The sequence below is a fragment of the Mixophyes fleayi genome, chromosome 4, assembly GCF_038048845.1.
Source record: "Mixophyes fleayi isolate aMixFle1 chromosome 4, aMixFle1.hap1, whole genome shotgun sequence".
NCBI classification, from domain to species: Eukaryota; Metazoa; Chordata; class Amphibia; order Anura; family Limnodynastidae; genus Mixophyes; species Mixophyes fleayi.
The window spans coordinates 5,390,090-5,412,887 of record NC_134405.1 but is presented as its reverse complement, the minus strand read 5'-3'; the positions used below and the strand labels follow the sequence as shown (position 1 = coordinate 5,412,887).

General features: G+C 44.6%; 1 protein-coding gene across 1 annotated transcript in view; it reads right to left on the bottom strand.

Annotated features, from left to right (window-relative positions):
* Nucleotides 1–22,798, bottom strand: part of LOC142150990 (uncharacterized) — a 52,238-nt gene that overhangs the window by 20,009 nt on the left and 9,431 nt on the right. The window contains exon 3 of the mRNA XM_075206231.1: nucleotides 21,340–21,451. The gene's annotated coding sequence lies outside the window, so the exon portion shown is untranslated. The remainder of the gene's footprint in view (nucleotides 1–21,339; nucleotides 21,452–22,798) is intronic.

Genomic DNA, 22,798 nt, shown 5'->3' with positions numbered 1-22,798 from the left:
AATAATAAACTCAGCAGATTTTGTGGTGAGCCAGGGTATCGAGGAGCTGATAGCCCTTGGGGCCCACAGTGATATTTCTGTATTAGGGGTCCTCGCCTGGTGCGAGAAAGAAGCGAGTGGACGCAGCTAATGGAAATACGTCCACCAGGCATTAGAGATCTCTAGCGGTGATTGTAGCAACAGGGTTGAAATTGTTGGGTGGAAAGAACAGAGCATTGCGGTGTGTCTGTATTCCACCTAAAAGGGTATTGTTGGCAAGAAGGAACAGAGCATTGCGGTGTGTCTGTGTTCCGTGTAAAAGGTAGTGTTCAACATGGGTGCTAAGCATACGCTAGAGATGGCCAGTGTACTGCCTAGGGAAGGGCCTATTGGTTCAGCGAGGTTTCTCATGTGTAAGAAATATGGTGCATACGCAACTGCGTATTGGGACACGTGGGTCAAGATGACCAAAGATTGTGATAGGCCTTTCCCAACAATAGGGAGTTTTAATGCAGAGGTACTAAATACTGTAAAAGATAAAGTATGGTTGATTAAGTCAACGAAAAAGAGAAATAGACATAATGATTGTTTAAAATTGTGGCAAATGGAAGGCAACATGTGGCAGAGCAGCGAATGCACAGCGGAAGTAAGCGTGGCGAAAAGCGCGCGCACGGCGGAAGTAGCCGTTGAGAAGCGTGGCGAACTCAGCGCAAGCGCGCCCCCGCCACCTTATGTGGTGGGAAGGGTAAGTACAGCCGTTATTAAAACTGAAAAAAGAGAAATTGCTAAGTTATATCCTGTTTTAAGCCAGTTTAAAACAAGTGTATCAGAAGATGAAGATGAACCCACTGTGATTTCGGCCACTGCTCATGCTGTTAATATGCTAGAGGTTCAGCGTAAGAATGGGAAAGGAGCAATGGCTGAGATAGGTGAGAGTAGTGTGATCACTAGGAGTGATAGCGTTCTAAGTCTTGAAACAGCAGATCCGGTAGTGACTTCTGGAGCCAGTGAACCAGTGGGTGCGTACCCAGTCCGCACAATATCAGTTCCCAATGGGAAAGCGGATAAGGATGGTGTAGTCCCTTTAAAGAATGTTACAATGCATTGTCCCTGGACTAGATCAGAATTACGTTCCATTATGACTGAATTCCCAGACCCTAGAAAAGAGTTGGCAAAGTGTCAGAAATTTGTTAAAGACTTAGGAAATGCACACGAACCAACCAATAAGGATTGGCGTGTAGTGTTGAGGGCGTGTCTTCCTCCCAATACTGACATACAAAAATTTATTAAAGATTGTTTGTTGGATGAAGATGACACCTTGACTGATGAGATTAACCAAGAAAATATAGAACAAATTGTCAAACACTTAGCCATCTATTTTCCAGTAGTTGGAGTAAGATTTTCACCATAAAACAAAAGGATAGTGAAACAGCCTCAGATTACTTTGCTAGAGCTATAGCAGCGGTAACACGGTTTACTGGGATATCCAACATAGGTGAGGACCCACATCACAGAGAGGTAGCTGTAGGAGTATTAATGGATGAAATGGAGAAAATTTAAAGACGAGAGTACAAACCACATTACCTAATTGGAGAGGCATCACAGTAGATTCTCTTAGGGAGTCTGCTCTGGAGCATGACAAAAACCTTTTTAGAAAAAAGGAAGAGAAAAGTGATAGGTTAATGACGGTAAGTATACAGGCTCTAGAGGGGATGCATACACGACCACCAGCATACAACCCATATAACAAGAAAAGAAAGAAACCTAAAGTGATCAGGTGTTTCAACTGTAATGAGGAAGGACATTAAATGAGAGATTGTAAAAAGGAAAGATTCAATGCACAGAGGGGTGGGTCACGTAGATATTCTCCAAGGAGGAATTCACATGGATTAGAAGACTCACATCTACCCGCACATATTATAGCAGCAAATGCTGCGCGGAAAAGCGATAGTCAGCGCTAGGGGTCAGGTCATACCTGTAGTCTACAGCCAGTGAGGTTAACTGAGAGTCAGAGAGAAGAACCAACAATGATAGTTGACATAGCTGGTAGGAAACAAACTTTTCTTGTAGATACAGGGGCGGCCAGATCTGTGATAACCTCTCCTTTTAATCTACAAGTGACCAGTCAAACTATTCCAGCTATGGGGGCAACGGGAAAAGTGTTACATTATCCGCTAACTAAACCCGCTGAAGTAACTATCGGGCCTCTGCATACTAAGCATTCGTTTCTCTTGGCTGCAGCGGCTCCTACTATCTTGCTAGGGAGAGATTTGTTATGTAAAATGGGATGTGTCATATACTGTACTTCAGATGGTGTGTTCCTAGATATACCCGAGAAGGTCGCTCATGAGGTACAGGACATATTGGACACCCCTCAAAGGTTAATGTTACACTCTACTGTTACAGAACCAAGTTCATCTCAAGTAAAGGGGATGTTGCTGGAAATACCAGGTTCACTATGGACCAGAGATGGACAGGACACTGGACTGATGGCAAACGTAGCCCCTGTCATGGTAAATCTAAAAAGTGGTAGGATAGCTCCAAAAATCCCACAGTATCCATTAAAACCAGAGGTGGAACTAGGGGTATATCCTGTTATTGAAAGGCTGTTGCAACAAGGGATTTTAATTCGTACATCGAGCACAGCAAATACTCCCATTTTCCCTGTGAAGAAGAGTGGGAGGAGGGGCTATAGATTAGTCTAGGACTTAAGGGGAATTAATAAAGTTGTTGAGAGCCAATTCCCCGTAGTGCCGAATCCAGCTGTCATCCTCATGCAGATACCACTGTCTGCTAGTCATTTTACTGTCATTGATCTATGTTCTGCCTTCTTCTCAGTCCCTCTTCACCCTGACTGCCAATACCTTTTTGCATTCTCCTACCGGGGAGTGCAATACACATGGACCAGACTACCCCAGGGGTTCATTGACAGCCCCGGTATTTTCTCCCAAGCCTTACATGACTGTTTGCAATCCTTTCAACCCCGCAATGGGTCTGTTCTAATTAAATATGTGGACGATTTGTTGCTGTGCTCTGATTCTTTTATGTCATGTTTAAATGATACTTAATTGTTGTTGCTTCATCTCTCACAAACAGGGCACAAGGTGGCAAAGGATAAATTACAGCCATGTCAGACTAAGGTCAAATACTTAGGACACTGCCTCACAAAGGGGCTAAGACACCTGACAACCGACAGAATTGAGGCCATACAACACATGACTCTGCCGCAGAGCCAGAAGCAGATTCGTACCTTCCTGGGGATGTGTGGATACTGTAGATCCTGGATCCCAGGTTTTTCTATTCTGACATTACCATTGCAGGAGCTAGTCTCTTCCTCAAAACCAGAACGTGTTGTACACACAGAGGAGTCAGAGCAAGCATTCTTTAACCTTAAAGATAGTCTGAAAAGAGCACCTGCATTGGGAATACCAGATTACAAAAAGCCTTTTGAGCTATACTGTATGGAAGCTGATGGTTGTGCAGCAGGTGTCCTCACACAGAAACATGGTGACGCTAGCAGACCGGTAGCATACTACAGTGCACAATTAGACACTGTGGCAAGGTCACTCCCAACATGTCTCAGAAGTGTAGCAGCAACGGCCCTTCTAGTAAGAAAGAGCGAGGATGTAGTATTAGGACATAATTCAACCATCTATACACCCCATGCTGTATCAGCTCTGTTAAATTCAGCCCAAACCAGACATGTTTCTTCAGCTAGATTCACAAAGTGGGAACTAGCCCTGATGGCACCCTCAAACATCACCATCAAACGATGTAGCACCTTAAATCCAGCTACATACCTTCCATATGTGTCTCTAGAGACACAAAGGGTGGGAGGTGAGGAGACCCTGGTCGATGATGAGTTAGGCAAGAGTACTCACACGCATGATTGTATGGAACACCTGAACCAGAGCTTTACTGCAAGGCCCGACATACGTGACACCCCCTTAGAAAATGTAGATTTTACGTTTTATACAGACGGGAGTTGTCATAGACAGACAGAGACGGGAGAGCTATGTACTGGTTACGCTGTTGTAGACGATCAGGATGTGGTAGAAGCTGAACCCCTTGGCCCACCTCACTCAGCCCAGGTGGCGGAACTAGTAGCATTAAGGAGAGCTTGTGAGTTGGCAAAAGGAAAATCAGCTAATATATATACTGACTCCAGGTACGCCTTCGGGGTAGTGCATGACTTTGGGGCCCTTTGGCATCTTAGAAACTTTACGACAGCAGCAGGTACGCCAGTGGCACACTCACAACACATAAAAGGACTTCTGACAGCGATACAATTACCCAGAACGGTAGCCGTTATAAAGTGCAAAGCCCATACCTTTGAAGACCCAGTGTCATTGGGCAACAACAGGGCAGAAGAAGCTAAATGGGCAGCAGGGCAACCTATGACTGTATCGACCGAGACTATGATGGTTTTTCAGACATTAGACATGCAGAAATTAATTGAAATGCAAGATTTGTGTTCCCTGCAGGAAAAGGCGGTCTGGAAGGCGAAGGGATGTGGTCAAGAGTCCTCAGGACTCTGGAGGGATGGACAAGGTAAGCCTGTAGCTCCCCGAACATACTATCCAAGCCTGGCTGAAGCAGCACACGGCCTGACTCACCTGGGTAAAGAAGGTATGTGCAAACTGGTGAGAGCATACTGGTGTGCTCCTGGATTTTCCTCTCAGGCTGGTAAGAAAGCAATGTCATATCTTACTTGTTTGAGGAAAAATGTCGGGAAAACTATTCCAACTGAGCCATCCCACATCCCTCCTACAGACGGACCTTTTCAGGTAATACAAATTGACTATATCCAATTACCACCGTGCAGGAATCTAAAGTATGTGTTAGTGTGTATTGATGTGTTTTCCGGTTGGGTAGAAGCATATCCGGCAGCCACTAATACTGCTGTGTTCACTGCAAAGAAAATTGTACAAGATTTTTTATGTAGGTTTGGTATCCCTAGAATCATTGAAAGTGATAGGGGTACCCACTTTACTGGTGATATCTTCCAAAATATGTGTAAACTCATGGGAATCGGTAGCAGACTTCACACCCCTTACCGACCACAAGTCAGTGGTAAGGTGGAGAGAGTAAATGGTACTATAAAGAACAAGCTTGGTAAGGTAATGGCTGAAACTGGGTTAGCATGGCCTGAAGCTTTGCCACTAGTCCTCCACAGCATTCGAACCACTCCTAGACCTCCTCTTAATCTGTCCCCCTTTGAGACTATGTTATGATCCGCAATTTCTTACGTTCAGGTTGTTTAACAGACCGTTGGGAAGGCCCGTACCAAGTGCTGCTGACCAGTACTACATCACTGAAGGTTGCAGAGAGAGACACTTGGGTCCATTCCACCCACTGCAGGAGAGTCCGTAATCCGGAGAAAGTGCAAGATAAAACTGAGACCAACGACATAGATCTGTCACTTGTGAGTCTGTTCCGGGAGACCTAAAGCCTGTAGTCGAGACACCTGAACCAGAGACGTTGCCCCAGAACTATCTTTCCAGCGATGAAGTGGCGGTTTTTGTTTTTCTTTTGTTCCAGGATCTTCCTGGTTTTTACTTTTTCCAGGACATTCTATTTTTGTGAAGGAGGATGGAGGACAGAGGAAGGTTCTGGCAGTGATACGGATGAAACGGAGGTCGAGGAAAAGTTACTAGAATACTCAGAACAGCCCATTATCAAGCTTGGTCCGGGGGTTATGAAAAGGTCTGCTAGCTCAGAAACTCGGAAGCAGTGTGAGGGGCTATTGTCTGATGAGTATTGTATCTGCAAGTTCTGCGGCTCCCTCGTTGAAGAGAGATGCATCCAGCCATGTCAGTCCACCGGTAATCTGAATGTGGGCAGACATCCTTTGGAGGATTATCACTCCCTGGTGGGTAAGGTGCTAAACCAAACCGAGTGCTGGGTGTGCTCTCATGTGCCACAGGGGCAGCATAACATAGGACTAGTGCCATTCCCTTTAAACATCTCCGAAGTACTCGAATTGAGGGGTTGGAGGCCCATAGAGGGGAGGTACGATAACACTAGGTCCCCTAGTCTAACGCTTCGACAATATTCTGTAGACCGATCTTTGCTGTGCTTGAATATCTCTCATGCAAAACGTCTGGAGAATTGGGAAGCTGACCCATCAGATCAGACAATGGCTCGCAACACTCATTTTAGAGGGAGACTCACAAGGTCACCAATAGGCAGGAATGTTGATGGAAGTTATAAATTAGGGCGTATAACCAAACATAAGAAAATGTCCATTGGTAAAGTCTCTATAGATAATTGTGAGAATGTCATCCATGCTGACACGTGTCTTGAGCAAATGGAGACACTAGGCATGGGTAGTTTCGTCAAAACTCTGTGCGATATAATTAATGGGCATACTGTTCCTTATGTACTCCCTGATGATGTGTACTTTGTTTGTGGAAGAAAAGCTTATTCCTGGGTGACTCCGAGTTCCAAGGGCTTGTGTTTCTTCGCTAAACTGGTTCCTGAAATCATGACTATTACTCATGAAGAAATGGTTGGTATTCACAAGACATCACCACCACCATACATACACACACAGTATGAACACCGTGGCAAGAGAAATATGATTCCTGGTGAGGAGCCCATAGCTACAAAATTGATTAGTGAAACCGCTGGGTTTCAAGTTATGGTGGCTCTAGATCTCACCAGGACCGCTCGGGGAACATTAAACTTTAAATATATACAAGACCTAGCTAAATTAATAGATAATATCACCGAGATGTATGATGACACTTTCAGGTATACTGGAAGGGAGCTACAAGCGTACAAGAAGGAGTTGGTGCAACATAGACTGGTACTAAATTATCTCACCTCTATTACTGGTGGGTACTGTGTGACACTGGCCACCCAGTTCGGTGTAAAATGTTGCACGTACATCACCAATAATACGGATGACCCTAAGGAGGCTATAGACCAGAAGATGGATGAAATTCTGCAACTGAAATGGGAATTTCGAAGGAATCATAATTCTTCATTATATGAGGTTGGGGAAAAGGTGGCAGGTTGGTTCTTATGGTTGAACCCTGTGAAATGGTTCTCTGGTTTGGGGGAGGGGGTACAGGAAATGGTTGCTAGTGTAGGTAAGCTCCTTCTCCTTATACTGGGTGTCATCTTAGCAATTGGTTTATTTGTCAAATGTGTTCCTACTGTGTTGAAGTGTGGAAAATGGTCTCCTAGGAGAAATACTGAAATTGAAACTGAAAGGGTGGTACCAGATACCGAGATCATGGTCTGTGAAGAGGTGTTGTATAAACCTGAACTTGAAACGGTGATTAGGTGATAGTTTAGTACACTATCAAAAGGGTGGAGCTGTCGAAGTCAGCATATTGGATAAAGTCATTGCAATTAAAATCGAGCAAACTTGGTTGTCTTTGTCTGAAAAGATGCGTACGGCACGCTACGGCGTAAAAGGGCACACTACGGCGTAAAAGGGCGTACGCAGCTACAACACGTGGCAACAACAGTATTTAGTCTTTTACATACATTCGCACAAACACGCACACTTGTAAAATAGTACACATTAATGGTAGTTGCAACAGATAGTCATTTATGTCGAAATATAGTAGTATTTATTATAATATTATAAGTTATATGCATATCAGTAAAACATATGGTACACGTTGAAGGAATCTAGTCATGTGTGGTATCATACTTATCCCCTTCGCATTTGCGACTGTCCGGTTCACTCTGCGAAGGAATCGCAGAGTGCATACGCAAGTAATTAATGTTAAGGAATTATGGACTATTATGACTGAGTAATCTTGGCGGGAAGATCAGAGCACATCCCCTGGAGAGATGACCCCCTCCTTTGGATTCCTGAGCTTAAACTAGCCAATGATTGACAACCCCTTGGACCTTCCTGAAACCTGGACCAATAGAAACAAGCTATACCATCTTCATAGTATTACTGTATTTCTGTGTGTATATAAGCAGCAGCTCCTCATCTAGTGTTCAGACATCTTGTCCCCAGACTTCAGGATTGAATGACTGTACACCAGATCCAGAGCGCCTGCGATAAGTAACGGCTGTATTTATTATAATTTTCGCTTGAATATCTACTGCTACTTTTAGAAAATAAATCTTTGTGCGTTGGAAACACAAATCGAGATTCGACAATCGTTATTGGTTAGCGACAATACGCACTTAACAGTACAGAAGTGAATGCTAATAACTGTAATTCTGCTTGATTGCAATACTAACTATATAAACATTAAGACAAAAACATAATTTATAACACTACATTATCTACAACATATCTCCACACATTTGTGTATTAGTATCTTCTCATGCATAACAGAATTACCTTACTGTGAAGATTTCTCCTTCTATCTCTTTCCCTCCTGATCATTCTTACTGTTCCATCCTTCCAGCTCTCCAGCCACCAACTCACTAACACTGGGCTGATACTGCCTATTTATAGTCATTCCTCCCCATCTCTCTTCAATAGTTCCCGGGATGACCAGAAGGTTCTCAGACTGTTTGTCTCCAGGTCTCTCATGTAAATCTCACTGACTTGTAAATGAGGTATAAACATTCCTAAGGCCACTTACTACATGGGAACATTGTAATCAGATCTGGGCATCTGGTAAAATCTTCTAATTAGATCATCACAGTCTCTGACATTCTTTTATGTCAACAAATGGACCTTTTGTTTAGGATTCACCTATTGTCTAGGCAGAGTGTGAGAAGAAAGACCTGGGGGTAAATGTAAACTTCCCTTTACAATGCAGCGCCGCTTGAAATTTAATCGCCGAACACGCGGGTGTTGAAGAACCCGCACGTTCATACATTTACCCCCTGATCTATGTATCAGCAGTAACTCTGATTTCACTATGATTCATTGTTAAAAATAAACCATAAGAATATATTAATGTGAATAAGATATTGCTCAAGTGCTGCAATCACCAAAGAGATAGATGATCTGTATGTGTTGGAATAGGGAATGATGAGTGATGGTTATGGGAACAAGATACAAAGTGTTAACAGAGTTATACAAAGTCATACAACCAGGATGTGTTGAGACAAAAGTTGCAGGTACATTGTGTACAAATGTATCAATAGTTTAAATAATATAGAAATCTGCATAAAATGATTTGTAAATGCAGATTATTAATATTTATCTCAATTAAGCCAGAATGATAGATATTGTAGAAGTTCATTTAAAACAATTAAATCTATTTATTTAATCTACTAATATTTTTTACTAGCTAAAGTACTCGGTGTTGCCCGTATTTAAACCTTAAAGTTATTAAGTTAACAATAAATTGGATGTAACTGTCAACATTTTGAAACAAACTAGCAGCTCTTCCAACACACCCATGAGGTGGCTGCCCAGTGTCGTTTTTATTTTTATATTAAATGTTATCCAAATCCATCCAGTGGAAGGCCCAGAACAGGCTCCCCAGGTCAAAGCTCTGGCCGGCAAACAGCAATGGGAGGTCCGACTGGAACCTTAAGCCGCTAATATGTCTTCTGGGATCAGGTGTTACCAGTCTGTGAAGTTTTGGTCCAAATCCATCCAGAAGAAGGCCTAGTACAGGCTCCCTGGATCAAAGTTCTGGCCAGTATACACTAACGGGAGTAAAACCTGCCCAGGATCCACCTTGCATTGTTTTCATCCCAATCTGTGCAGCGTTGTCCGAATGTATAACAGGACCGACAAACAAATCAAATCCATCCAGTGGAAGGCCCAGAACAGGCTCCACCAACAGGAGGTCCGACTAGGACCTTAGCACATGAGGTGGCTGCCCAGTGTCGTTTTTGTTTTTAGATTTAATGTCATCCAAATTCCTCCAATGAAAAGCCCAGAAATAGCTTCCAGGACGTCCGACTGGAACCTCAACCCCCTAATATGTCTTCTGAGATCTAAATGTTACTAGTCTGTGAAGTTTATGTTCAAATCCATCCAGTGGAAGGCTTAGAACAGGCTCCCCAGATCAAAGTTTACACCAACGGGGGAGGTCCGACAGGGATCCTAACCCCCTCAAAACCTGCCCAGCATCCAATTGGTCCAACTCGCGTTGGTTTAATCCCAATGGGTTTAGGGATGTCAAAGCTATTCGTCTACAAACAAACAAGCAACACATATAGATATTAAGGATGTAGCAGACAATCAGTCACAAAACTCCCATTGAGATCCCTCCTCGGTCCCCTTTCATCTCATGAGGAAGAAACAGACAAAATACACAATGGTGTAGTATCATACAAAAGGGTGATTCCCAACACACCATCACACACACACACACCTTGTGTTTTTGTGCGTGCCAGAAATATAATATAATGGAAATCGATTATCTGTATCTGTCAAAAATAAGCCCCTCTAGCTACTCCCTGATCAGATATGTTATCATATATTCCACCGTCATACAATATATCACCTCTATTCTGTCAGGAAACCGCTCCTGAACCCCTTTATCGGTCACAAACCGCCCTCTGCGCACTTGTGACTTTGAAGCTTACTGTAAGAGAACACAGGATTCCAACCCAAATCTCACACTCACCTCTTTCTCTAAGGCTACAGATTTCGCTGGTCCCGTCCCAACACAAACGCAGGCTTCACACCTCTCAGCAACTGCCACCAGCTACGAATAAAGCCCATAGCAAAAATATGACTTAATCACCCAATTGCGCACACTTTGTGCTCTGGGAGCTAAATAGTTAACTCTTCTCACTCTGGTATCTAAAGAATTAATCCAGCCAAGCAATCTCTCTCTTCTAAACAGGCAATGGATTAGTTTAGAGCAATAAGGACAGAACTATTAAATTTTAGATTTAATATACAAAAAGTACAATGCTTCCAGGTAATAAAAACAATTAGATAAAGATTTGACATACAAATAAAAAATGGCAAACAGTTATAAAACAAAAGGGATAACAGTACAGAGCATACCTCACTTATAATCTGTATGCCTGGGGCAGGCAGAGAAGATGGACAGTCCTTCAATTAGATTGAACCCCAAGAAGCTGACAGTTTGTTCCTTCAGAACACAGGTTTTTAAGCAACATGAAATGGGATGGTCTACACAGGGGGAGTGTTTAATGCCAATAGGGAGTTGTCGCCCGTAACACTTTTTCAACCACCACTTGCATGTTGCCTGATTTACTAACCAATTCTACTATGTGATATAACTTTTTTGTAGAGCGTGACATCAATCCCATTTTATCATTTATAAATCCCTTATGACTCTGTCCATCTTTTGATACCACACACGATGACCTTTGACAATGTGACATACGTTTTACAAAGATATGTGATTTCAGCTGTTCACGGACACACCCATACCTGTCATTCACAACCCTGGTGTGCTTTTATTTGGGCCCTGACATTCAATATTCTATTTCAGCATATCAGATTTATTCTCTCATCCTGACAGTATCTCTTATCCATAACGTAGTCCTGGGTCGTTTTTGAATAGAGCAGAAAAGCCACACATGATGTGGTATATCTGTAACAGGATGGACCACCTATGCCACCCTGTCTGTTGTTGCTGGGAACCGGCTGGGCTTACTTTGCCACCGTTCCCTTTCGTTATCACGAATACGCCCCTCCTTACGCAGTGGGAGGGGCCTGCTGCCACCACTGAGCTCCTTCTATGGCACTCAGAACCACATTCCTGCTGTGTCACTGACGCTGCTAGCGTATCTCGTTGCTGGTGTACCTGGCTGGTATGGTAACTCCGGACCTCTTACAATGGATCCGGGTTGCTGTGAATGGATCCCCCCTGGCCTATCACATGGACCAGGGCTGCATGGGTTACCAGCAAAGCGTTGGTACTGGAATAGCTTGGGTCCAAACCGCAGAGACAGCCGGAGAACGGATTAGATTTTAGGGTCTAATCTGTAGATCACAGGAAAACAGCAATATTGAAAATGATTCCAAGCAGGTCTTTGAAGCAAGATGGTTTATTTGCTCACACACACTGGTGGAAGGTCCCAGTGTGATCAGGTCAGATGACAATTCAGAAGAACACTATATGCTCACAGAGCTCTTCTTTTATACAGTTCAGAAATAGTCTATTTTTAGAAACAGGATGTACCCTGTTTCCCAAAACATAGATTTACATACTTTTCAAGGCTAGCAAAATTTACACTTATCTATGAAATTCACTCTGGGCAAAAGGCCACACAGTAACGACCCCCTGCTGGGCCTTTGGCCAGAGCAGACATGACACTTCATCACAAAACTTCATTAGCACTTTCTGCTATCAGACTTCCTTGCACATATGCCTAAATGGAGGTTTCCACTAGCAACCTTACAAATCCTAAACAATGACACTTCCATACTAAATACATCCCAATACACACAAAACCTCCATTCACAAAGGCCTATTGTATCAGATATATCTATCAGAAATAAGGCATATCCTTTAGTAAGGTGAAAACAGGAAAACACAGTTTCTAGCCTGGTCTCAGAAATAACAATTTCCTATATCACAATATACGCAATATTAAAAATACTGGCATTGCCATACATAAATAAGTGCCCCGTGCTATTAGATTTAAATACATTTTTACCAAAAGTTATTTAATAGTGATCCAGTCACAAGGGGTATAACTGTTTTGTAACCTTTGCACGCCAACATCTTTCTGCAGAATGTCACACAATATCTGCCAATATCAATCTGAAAGATGATTCATCAGAGAAAATGACTTTAACTCAGTCCTCAGCAGTCCATTCCATGTACCTTTTGCAGAATATCAGTCTGTCCCTGATGTTTTTCCTATAGAGAAGTGGTTTCTTTGCTGCCCCTTCTTGACACCAGGCCATCCTCCAAAAGACTTTGCCTCACTGTGCGTGCAGATGCACTCACACCTGCCAGCTGCTATTCCTGAGCAAGCTCTGCACTGGTGGTTCCCCCGATCCCTCAGCTGAATCAACTTTAGGAGACGGTCCTGGCGCTTGTTGGACGTTCTTCGTTGCCCTGAAGCCTTTGTCACAACTATTGAACCTCTCTCCTTAAAGTTCTTGATGATCCGATAAATGGTTGATTTAGGTGCAATCTTACTAGCAGCAATATCCTTGCCTGTGAAGCCCTTTTTGTGCAAAGCAATGATGACTGCACGTGTTTCCTTGCAGACAACCATGGTTAACAGAGGAAGAACAATGATTTCAAGCACTACCCTCCTTTTAAAGCTTCCAGTCTGTTATTCTAACTCAATCAGTTTGACAGAGTTAACTCCAGTCTTGTCCTCGTTAATACCAGAGAATCACTGACCTGATGTCAGCTGGTCCTTTTGTGGCAGGGCTGAAATGCAGTGGAAATGTTTTTTGGGATAAAGTTCATTGTCATGGCAAAGAGGGACTATGAAATTAATTGCAATTCATCTGATCACTCTTCATGACATTCTGGAGCATATGCAAATTGTGATCATAAAAACTGAGGCAGCAGAATTTGTGAAAAATAATACTAATACATATATATTAGTACTAGGCAGTATATACAGACTAGATAGATATCATTGTGAACTAACTAGTATATGCTTTTGCTGCCAGACTATTGGCAGGAGAATCCAAAGAACAAACAGATTTCTATCAAAACTGAAAGATTTTTTAATTTGTAAAAAAACTGGGTGTTAGCGTGTGAGATTCAGCAGCAGTTGCACACCCCAAAAAAAGGCTACATATTCTTATATTCTAATCTTTTTTTCAATATATTCAATTCTGTCGCTATATAAATAAATAAGGATGCAGTGAGACGAAGGTGTTCTGCACCCATACTACAAAAATTCAAAGATCAGGCATACAATACATTGCCAGAGTATTCATCATTGTGGCATGCGGACGGCAGCCAGGGGCGGATCTAGGAAATTATTATACCCCGGGCGATGGGGGGGCGATTTAGGACCCGCCCCCTTTCCGACTTCTAAGGCTGCCGGCGGCTGCACAGTATGTGCAGGTCCGTTCAGCAATGACAGTGTGCTGTCCCGCTGCAATGATTGTGTTTAAAACACAATCAGAGCTGCTCTGATTGTGTTTAAAACACAATCAGAGCAGCCGGGCAGCACACTGTCACTGCTGAACAGACCTGCACAGTGTGTAGCTGTCGGCAGCAAGCCCCTGCTAGGAGGGGGGGCGATCGCCACGATCGCCCGCCCCTGGATCCGCCACTGACGGCAGCTGGAGTAAGTTGTACACTGGCTCAGCTCTTTGCCCAAGCTCCCACTTTTCCATATTCTCACAAATATGAGGCTTTGGATATTTCTGAATACTGTTGGAAAACGTCACAGCAGCACTGATGATCGACTTCAAACCGAAAAACAAGGCTGCTTTAGGATCTACTGAACTACCATCTTCGTTCAGCTGTGGGGCCCACAGAGCTCAACCGTCATTATCATCATCATCATCATCATTTATTTATATAGCGCCAACATATTCCGTAGCGCTTTACAATTGGGGACAAACGTAATAAACTAATAAACAAACTGGGTAAAACAGACAAAGAGGTGAGAAGGCCCTGCTCGCAAGCTTACAATCTATGGGACAATGGGAGATTGACACATGAGGTTAAGTATACATTTTGCATCTTGGCCCAGCCAGACTGCAAAGGTAGGGTGACTCATAAGCTAAATGATCCTGTCACACAACAATGTTGGTCCGGGGGTAGTTGTCTTGTGTGAAATTGAGTAACAGGCTAAAGGTAGTGAGGTTAAGATGGTGGTTGAGGAATATTATAAGCTTGTCTGAATAGGTAGGTTTTCAGAGAACGCTTGAAAGTTTGTAGACCAGAGGAGAGTCTTATTGTGCGAGGGAGAGAGTTCCATAGAGTGGGTGCAGCCCGAAAAAAGTCCTGTAACCGGGAATGGGAGCATGTAATGAGGGTGGATGAGAGACGCAGATCTTTTGCAGAACGGAGTTGCCGAGTTGGGAGATATTTTGAGACAAGAGAGGAGATGTATGTTGGTGCAGCTTTGTTGATGGCCTTGTAGGTTAGTAAAAGTATTTTATATTGGATTCGGTAGAAGACAGGCAGCCAGTGTAGAGACATACAGAGTGATTCAACAGAGGAATAGCTATTTGCAAGGAAAATCAGTCTTGCCGAAGCATGCAAAATAGATTTTAGGGGTTTGAGTCTGTTTTTGGGAAGACCAGTAAGGAGGGAATTGCAATAGTCAATGCGGGAGATGATTAGTGCATGAATTAAGGTTTTAGCAGTGTCTTGTGTGAGATATGTGCGGATTCTGGAAATGTTCTTTAGATGTATGTAACATGATTTAGATATAGAGTCAATGTGGGGAACAAAGGATAGGCGTGAATCAAGGATTACACCTAGGCAGCGAGCTTGTGGGGTGGGATTTATGGTCATGTTATCAACAGAGATAGAAATGTCAGGTATGCTCTTGTTGGCGGGTGGGAATATTATTAACTCTGTTTTAGAAAGATTAAGTTTGAGTTGACGAGAGGACATCCAAGATGAAATGGCAGAAAGACAGTCAGTTACACGGGACAACACAGATGTCGAGATATCAGGAGAGGATAGATAGATTTGGGTATCATCCGCATAGAGATGATACTGAAAGCCAAAGGAACTTATTAGATTTCCAAGAGAAGCGGTATAGATAGAGAACAGCAGAGGACCTAGCACCGAGCCTTGTGGTACTCCAACTGATAGGGGAAGCGGAGCAGAGGTGGCTCCAGAGAAATTAACAGTGAAAGAGCGATTAGAGAGGTAAGATGAGAACCAGGATAGAACTGTGTCTTGAAGACCTAGGGATTGCAGCGTTTGTATGAGAAGAGAGTGGTCAACGGTGTCAAATGCAGCCGAGAGATCAAGGAGAATTAGGAGAGAGTAATGGCGTTCAGTCTTAGCAGTGATCAGATCATTAACAACCTTGGTCAGCGCAGTCTCTGTGGAGTGTTGAGAACGAAAGCCAGACTGAAGAGGATCCAACAGGTTGTTTGCGGAAAGAAAGCGTGTGAGGCGAGTGTAGGCAAGTCTCTCTAGAAGCTTGGAGGGGCAAGGGAGCTGAGAGATGGGACGGTAATTTGAGAGAGAGTTTGGGTCGGAGTTTTGTTTTTTTAGAATAGGAGTAATCACTGCATGCTTGTATAGTGATGGAAAGATGCCAGTAGAGAGTGAGAGATTACAGATTTGAGTTAGAGGTGAAATGAGCACAGAAGACAGGGATCTACCAATTTGCGAGGGAATAGGATCAAGAGGACAGGAGGTAGAGTAGGAAGATAAGAAGAGCGTAGAAATTTCCTCTTCATTTGTGGGGTCAAATGAAGAAAGGGTGTCAGAGGGTAGAGGGAAGGAAATGAGCTGATGGCTTGTTGAGGAAGAGGATACCATTTCTAGTCTGATCTTGTCAATCTTGTCCTTGAAGTAGGAAGCAAGGTCCTGAGCACTGATAGTAGATGGAGGGTTCGGGGTGGGAGGATTGAGAAGATGATTAAATGTATTGAAAAGGCGTTTGGGGTTAGAAGCCTGAGCATAGATAAGAGATTGAAAGTATGTTTGTTTTGCAGTGTCCAGAGCATTTCGATAGGAGTGGTAGACAGAAGTATATGTGAAGAAGTCATTAGAGCTTCGAGATTTACGCCAGTGATGTTCTGCTTTACGGGACAGTTTTTGAAGATTTCGTGTTGCTTTGGTGTGCCACGGTTGACATCGAAGTCGACGTGTAGTATGAAGTGTCGCTGGAGCCACTTGATCAACGTCTGCTCAGCTCCCCACTGAGCTCAATTGTGATTGCTGTTACCATCTCTGTTTGGCTGCTGGACCCTCTGCACCCAACTGTCAGCATCCTACTAAGCCTGGTCGTGTCAGAGCGGTAGAAACTGCCTACACCATTAACCTCAGCCAGGGGGCAGTAAAGTACCTTTCACCTCTTTCATTGAATCAATTGTTCCTTTCCACTTTCTCATTACCAACCCTAGCTAATAAACTTTCATTCACATCTCTGCATCATGCACCTACTCAATTTACAGTCTCTCCTATTTACTGTCAGTCCAAACTCCTCTTCTTTCTCCATCATCCTATTTCTCCCTCCCAGATTATGATTTCCGCTTCACTACTTCCCTCCTCGCTATTCTGTACATATGTACTGTTTTATCTCCTGCACCCACCACACTCACCAGCCTATATAAACAGAAATAAACCTCACACCCACAAAACATCCTCACATGTCCTCTTACGCGCCCTGCGTCTTCTCATGGCTGATGGTGAAACCTCACCTAACCCTGTGCCCCGTAAAATCTCCATTATCTGCTCACGCTTCTTGCTCCACCCTAAGCCTTTCCATCCACCCTGTACTTGCAATCCAGCCAACCAATCCACATATCTCCAATACCCTCTCTTACCTTCTCCTGTGCACTATGGAATGCCAGATCTGTTTGTAACGCCATGATCTATTCATTTCTAAATCCCTCAACCTCCTTGCCATTACAGAATCTTGACTCCCCTCCATTGACACTATATTCCCTGCTGCTCTCTCCTATGGCAGACTCTTCTTTAGCCACACTCCCAGACTCGGAAACAGACAATGCGGTGGAGTAGGCGCTTTACTTTCTCCAAACTACACCCTCAGAGTCATACCCTCTGAACCCTCACTCTTATTCTCTTCCTTTGAAGTCCACACTATCTGTCTATTTTATCCTCTTTGCCTTTGTGTTGCTGTCATTTATTACCCCCAGGTTAAGTTTCCCAATTTCTTGACAACTTTGCAGCATGGCTCACTTATTTCCTATCCTTTGACCTGCCTACTCTCATACTAGGTGATTTCAACATTCCCATTGATAATCTCACTGTCTCTTCTGCCACTAAACTTCTTTCACTTGCTTCCTCCTTTGGTCTCTCACAATGGACCTCATCTCCCACACACTGTGATGACCACTCCTTTGACCTTGTCTTCTCCTCGATACTGCTCCATCTCTAGTTTCTCCAACTTAGCCTTCCCACTCTCTGACCACAACCTCCTTTCCTTCAGTCTCACCTTACCTCAACCTCATGCCCCCCCCCCCCCTGCACTCAAATCCACAAGTACACAACAAACCCTAAGTACTCTTAACCCAATCTACTTCTGGTTTTCACTAAAACAGCTATTTTCTCCAATGACTGCATTGTCCTGTCCTAATCAGGCTGCCTCGTTGTACAACAAAACACTCACTTCAGGTGTAGACAATGCAGCTCCAGCTACTACATATAGTCTCCGACCATCCAAACCCCAACCATGGCACAACAAACAGACCAGCTACCTGCAAAAGTGCTCCTGCACCTCCACTGGAGGAAATCTCGTTCCTATCCTGATTTCCTCCACTATAACTTCATCCTTTCATCTTACAGCGCTGCCCTTTCAATTGCCAAACATTCTTCAAATCTTTAATAGCCACCCAGTCTTCTAACCCACGTCGCCTCTTTGCAATCTTCAACTCACTTCTCTCCCCTCCTCCCCCTTCCTCAATCACAGCCCATGATTTTGCCACCTATTTCAAAGATAAAATCGACACCATTCGACAAGATATTTCCTCATGCCAAATTCCACTCACTCCACCCACCATTACCTACACTCCCCAATCCACCTTTAATTCATTCACTCCAGTAACTGAAGATGAAGCTTCTGCACTCGTCTCATCATCTCACCCTACAACCTGCCCCCTGGACTCTATTCCCTTCCATCTTCTCCACTCCGTCTCCTCCACTGCATGCCCAACTCTATCTCACCTCTTCAACCTGTCTCTCTCCACTGGCATATTTCCATCCTCATTTAAACATGTGCTCATCTCACCAATTCTAAAGAAACCATATCTCGATCCATCCTCTCTCTCCAGCTACCTCCCTATTTCTCTCCTCCTCTTTGCCTCCAAACTACTTTAGCGATTAGTATACAAACGCATGTCTCACTTTCTCTCCTCTCATTCTCAACTCTCTGCAGTCAGGCCTTTATTTCTCCCAAATGCGCCCTTTAGCCGCAGTAGGATGGGCTTTTGCTGCTGCCATCACTAGGCTCCTTCACCGGCACCTAGAATCGCATCCTTCTGTGTAACTCCCGCTGCTATAGTACCCCCTTGCTGGGCACCTGGCTGGTACACCTGACATCTTGCCTTCAGATCAGGGTTGCTGTGGATGATCTATCACACTGGCCAGAGCTGCAGGATAGCAGGCAGAACGTTGGTACTGGATGCTGGAATTCAACCTCAGAACAACTAGATAACGGATTAGATGTGTTCTAGTCTGCAGGTCACAGGAATTTACAGCAGGTAATTAGGCGTCAAAGCAGTATCTTGAAGCAGTGATGTTTTATTAGCTCAAGTAGCCCTTATGGGGACAGATACACACCAGTTTGTGGTACTAGCAATCTTTTCAGAGCTACATATAAAATAATGATACATTACATGGTCAAAGAGCTCATTACATACAGTTTTGCACACATACCCTGGCAGGAGGTAATCCAGCCTCTTGTCCCTTTAACCAATCCAGGCTGCTTCATGCAGCGTGCACATAAATCAACCTGGAGGGGCTTAACAGCTGTTTACTTAGAAGCTAGTGGCTCCACAAAGTCTGATATACTATATTCAATAATTACCATTAAGGTGCAATAAATCCTGTAATCTTGCATTTAACTTACAAAAGTCAATCTGTGAGTTCCTAAAACTTGCTATGACTGCCTGTATCTTGTCTTATAGAGATAGGAAGCCCAACAAGTAAAATTACCGAATCCTGTGCTTTCAGGCTAAGGGATGTGTTGGACACACCAAAAGGTCTAGTTTGCATATATCCTCCCCTGGTATACTGTTTCAGATATCAAATCAATACTCCCAATACATAAATATAACTCAATATAAAAAATCAGTACATTTGCAATGATATAAATTGGCAGCTGACCACTACATGAAATAAACTTTTACAATACATTTTTTCTACGTGGGGTGCAGTATGTATGTATGTATGATCTGGCAGGCAGCGGTGGGGTGCAGTATGTATGAATGTTCTGGCAGGCAGTGGTGAGGTACAGTATGTATGTATGTATGATCTGACAGGCAGTGGTGGGGTGCAGTATATATGTATGTATGATCTGACAGGCAGTGGTGGGGTGCAGTATGTATGTATGATCTAGCAGTCAGTGGTGGGGTGCAGTATATATGTATGATCTAGCAGTCAGTGGTGGGGTGCAGTATGTATGTATGTATGATCTGGAAGGCAGTGGTGGGGTACAGTATGTATGTATGATCTGGCAGGCAGCGGTGGGGTGCAGTATGTATGAATGACCTGGCAGGCAGCGGTGGGGTGCAGTATGTATGTATGATCTGGCAGGCAGCGGTGGGGTGCAGTACGTATGAATGTTCTGGCAGGCAGTGGTGGGGTACAGTATGTATGTATGTATGTATGATCTGGCAGGCAGCGGTGGGGTGCAGTATGTATGTATGATCTGGCAGGCAGTTGTGGGGTGCAGTATGTATGTATGATCTGGCAGGCAGTGGTGGGGTGCAGTATGTATGTATGATCTGACAGGCAGTGGTGGGGTGTAGTATGTATGTATGTATGATCTGACAGGCAGTGGTGGGGTGCAGTATATATGTATGATCTAGCAGTCAGTGGTGGGGTGCAGTATGTATGTATGATCTGGCAGGCAGTGGTGGGGTGCAGTATGTATGTATGATCTGACAGGCAGTGGTGGGGTGTAGTATGTATGTATGTATGATCTGACAGGCAGTGGTGAGGTGCAGTATATATGTATGATCTAGCAGTCAGTGGTGGGGTGCAGTATGTATGTATGATCTGGCAGGCAGTGGTGGGGTGCAGTATGTATGTATGATCTGGCAGGCAGTGGTGGGGTGCAGTATGTATGTATGATCTGACAGGCAGTGGTGGGGTGTAGTATGTATGTATGTATGATCTGACAGGCAGTGGTGGGGTGCAGTATATATGTATGATCTAGCAGTCAGTGGTGGGGTGCAGTATGTATGTATGATCTGGCAGGCAGTGGTGGGGTGCAGTATGTATGTATGATCTGACAGGCAGTGGTGGGGTGTAGTATGTATGTATGTATGATCTGACAGGCAGTGGTGGGGTGCAGTATGTATGTATGATCTAGCAGTCAGTGATGGGGTGCAGTATGTATGTATGATCTGGCAGGCAGTGGTGGGGTGCAGTATGTATGTATGATCTGGCAGGCAGTGGTGGGGTGCAGTATGTATGTATGATCTGGCAGGCAGTGGTGGGGTGCAGTATGTATGTATGATCTGCCAGGCAGTGGTGGGGTGCAGTATGTATGTATGATCTGCCAGGCAGTGGTGGGCTGCAGTATGTATGTATGATCTGCCAGGCAGTGGTGGGGTGCAGTATGTATGTACCAGCATCAGTCATGCACTGTATATATGTATATAACTTCAATGTGTACATTTACCTGAGTGAGACAGTTGCTCCTTGGAGTTTAGCAGTTTCCGGAGTGACAGTGGTGCTGGCACAGAGGTGCTGTATGTCCAGACTGGAGGAAATAGACCAAGATCACAGAACGGCTGGGGAAAGAGAGGAACACACATCCTGTTAATCAGGACCACCCCAATAACCATGCTTTACGCACACACGTAACCTCTGTCCGCATTCATTACACACACCAGACACGTCCCCTCTGTGCACATGCTTTTCACATACACACACGGGTCCCCCTCTGTCCACAAGCTTTACACACGTCGCCTCTGTTCACAAGCTTTACACACACGTCCTCTCTGTCCACAAGCTTTACACACACGTCCTCTCTGTCCACAAGCTTTACACACACGTCCTCTCTGTCCACAAGCTTTACACACACGTCCTCTCTGTCCACAAGCTTTACACACACGTCCTCTCTGTCCACAAGCTTTACACACACACAAATGTCCCCTTTGTCCACAAGCTTTACACAGACACACGCCCCCTCTGTCCACATGCTTTCCTCACGCACGTCTCCTCTGTCCATATTCTTTCCTCACGCACAAACGCACGTCCCCTCTGCCCACATGCTTTCCGCACGCGCGGCCACTCTGTCCACATGCTTTCCGCACGCCTGCACGTCCCCTCTGTCCACATGCTTTCCTCACCACGTCCCCCCTGTCCACATGCTTTCCTCACGCATGTCCCCTCTGTCCATATTCTTTCCTCACACACAAACGCACATCCCCTCTGTCCACATGCTTTACGCACGCACATCCGATCTGTCCACATGCTTTCCTCACGCACGCACGAACCCCGCTGTCCACATGCATTCCTCAAGCACGCACGATCCCCCCCTGTCCACATGCATTCCTCAAGCACGCACGCACATACGTCCTCTCCACATGCTTTACTCACGCAAGCACGCCCCCTCTGTCCACATGCTTTCCTCGCGCACGCACGTCCCCACTGTCCACATGCTTTCCGCACGCACAAACGCACGTCCCCACTGTCCACATGCTTTCCGCACGCACGTACACTCTGTCCACATGTTTTCCTCATGCCTGCATGTACCCTCTGTCCACATGCTTTCCTCACGCAGGTCCCCACTGTCCACATGCTTTCCTCACACACGCACGTCCCCCCTGTCCACATGCTTTCCTCAAGCACGTCCCCCCTGTCCACATGCTTTCCTCACACACGCACGATCCCTCCTGTCAACATGCATTCTTCACGAATGCACAATCCCCCCCCTGTCCACATGCTTTCCTAACGCACGCACGATCCCCCGTACACATGCTTTCCTCACGCACGCACGATACCCCCTGTCCACAAGCTTTCCTCACACACGCACGTCCCCTCGGTCCACATGCTTTCCTCACGCACGTCCCCTCTGTCCACATGCTTTCCTCACGCACGTCCCCTCTGTCCACATGCTTTCCTCACGCACGCCC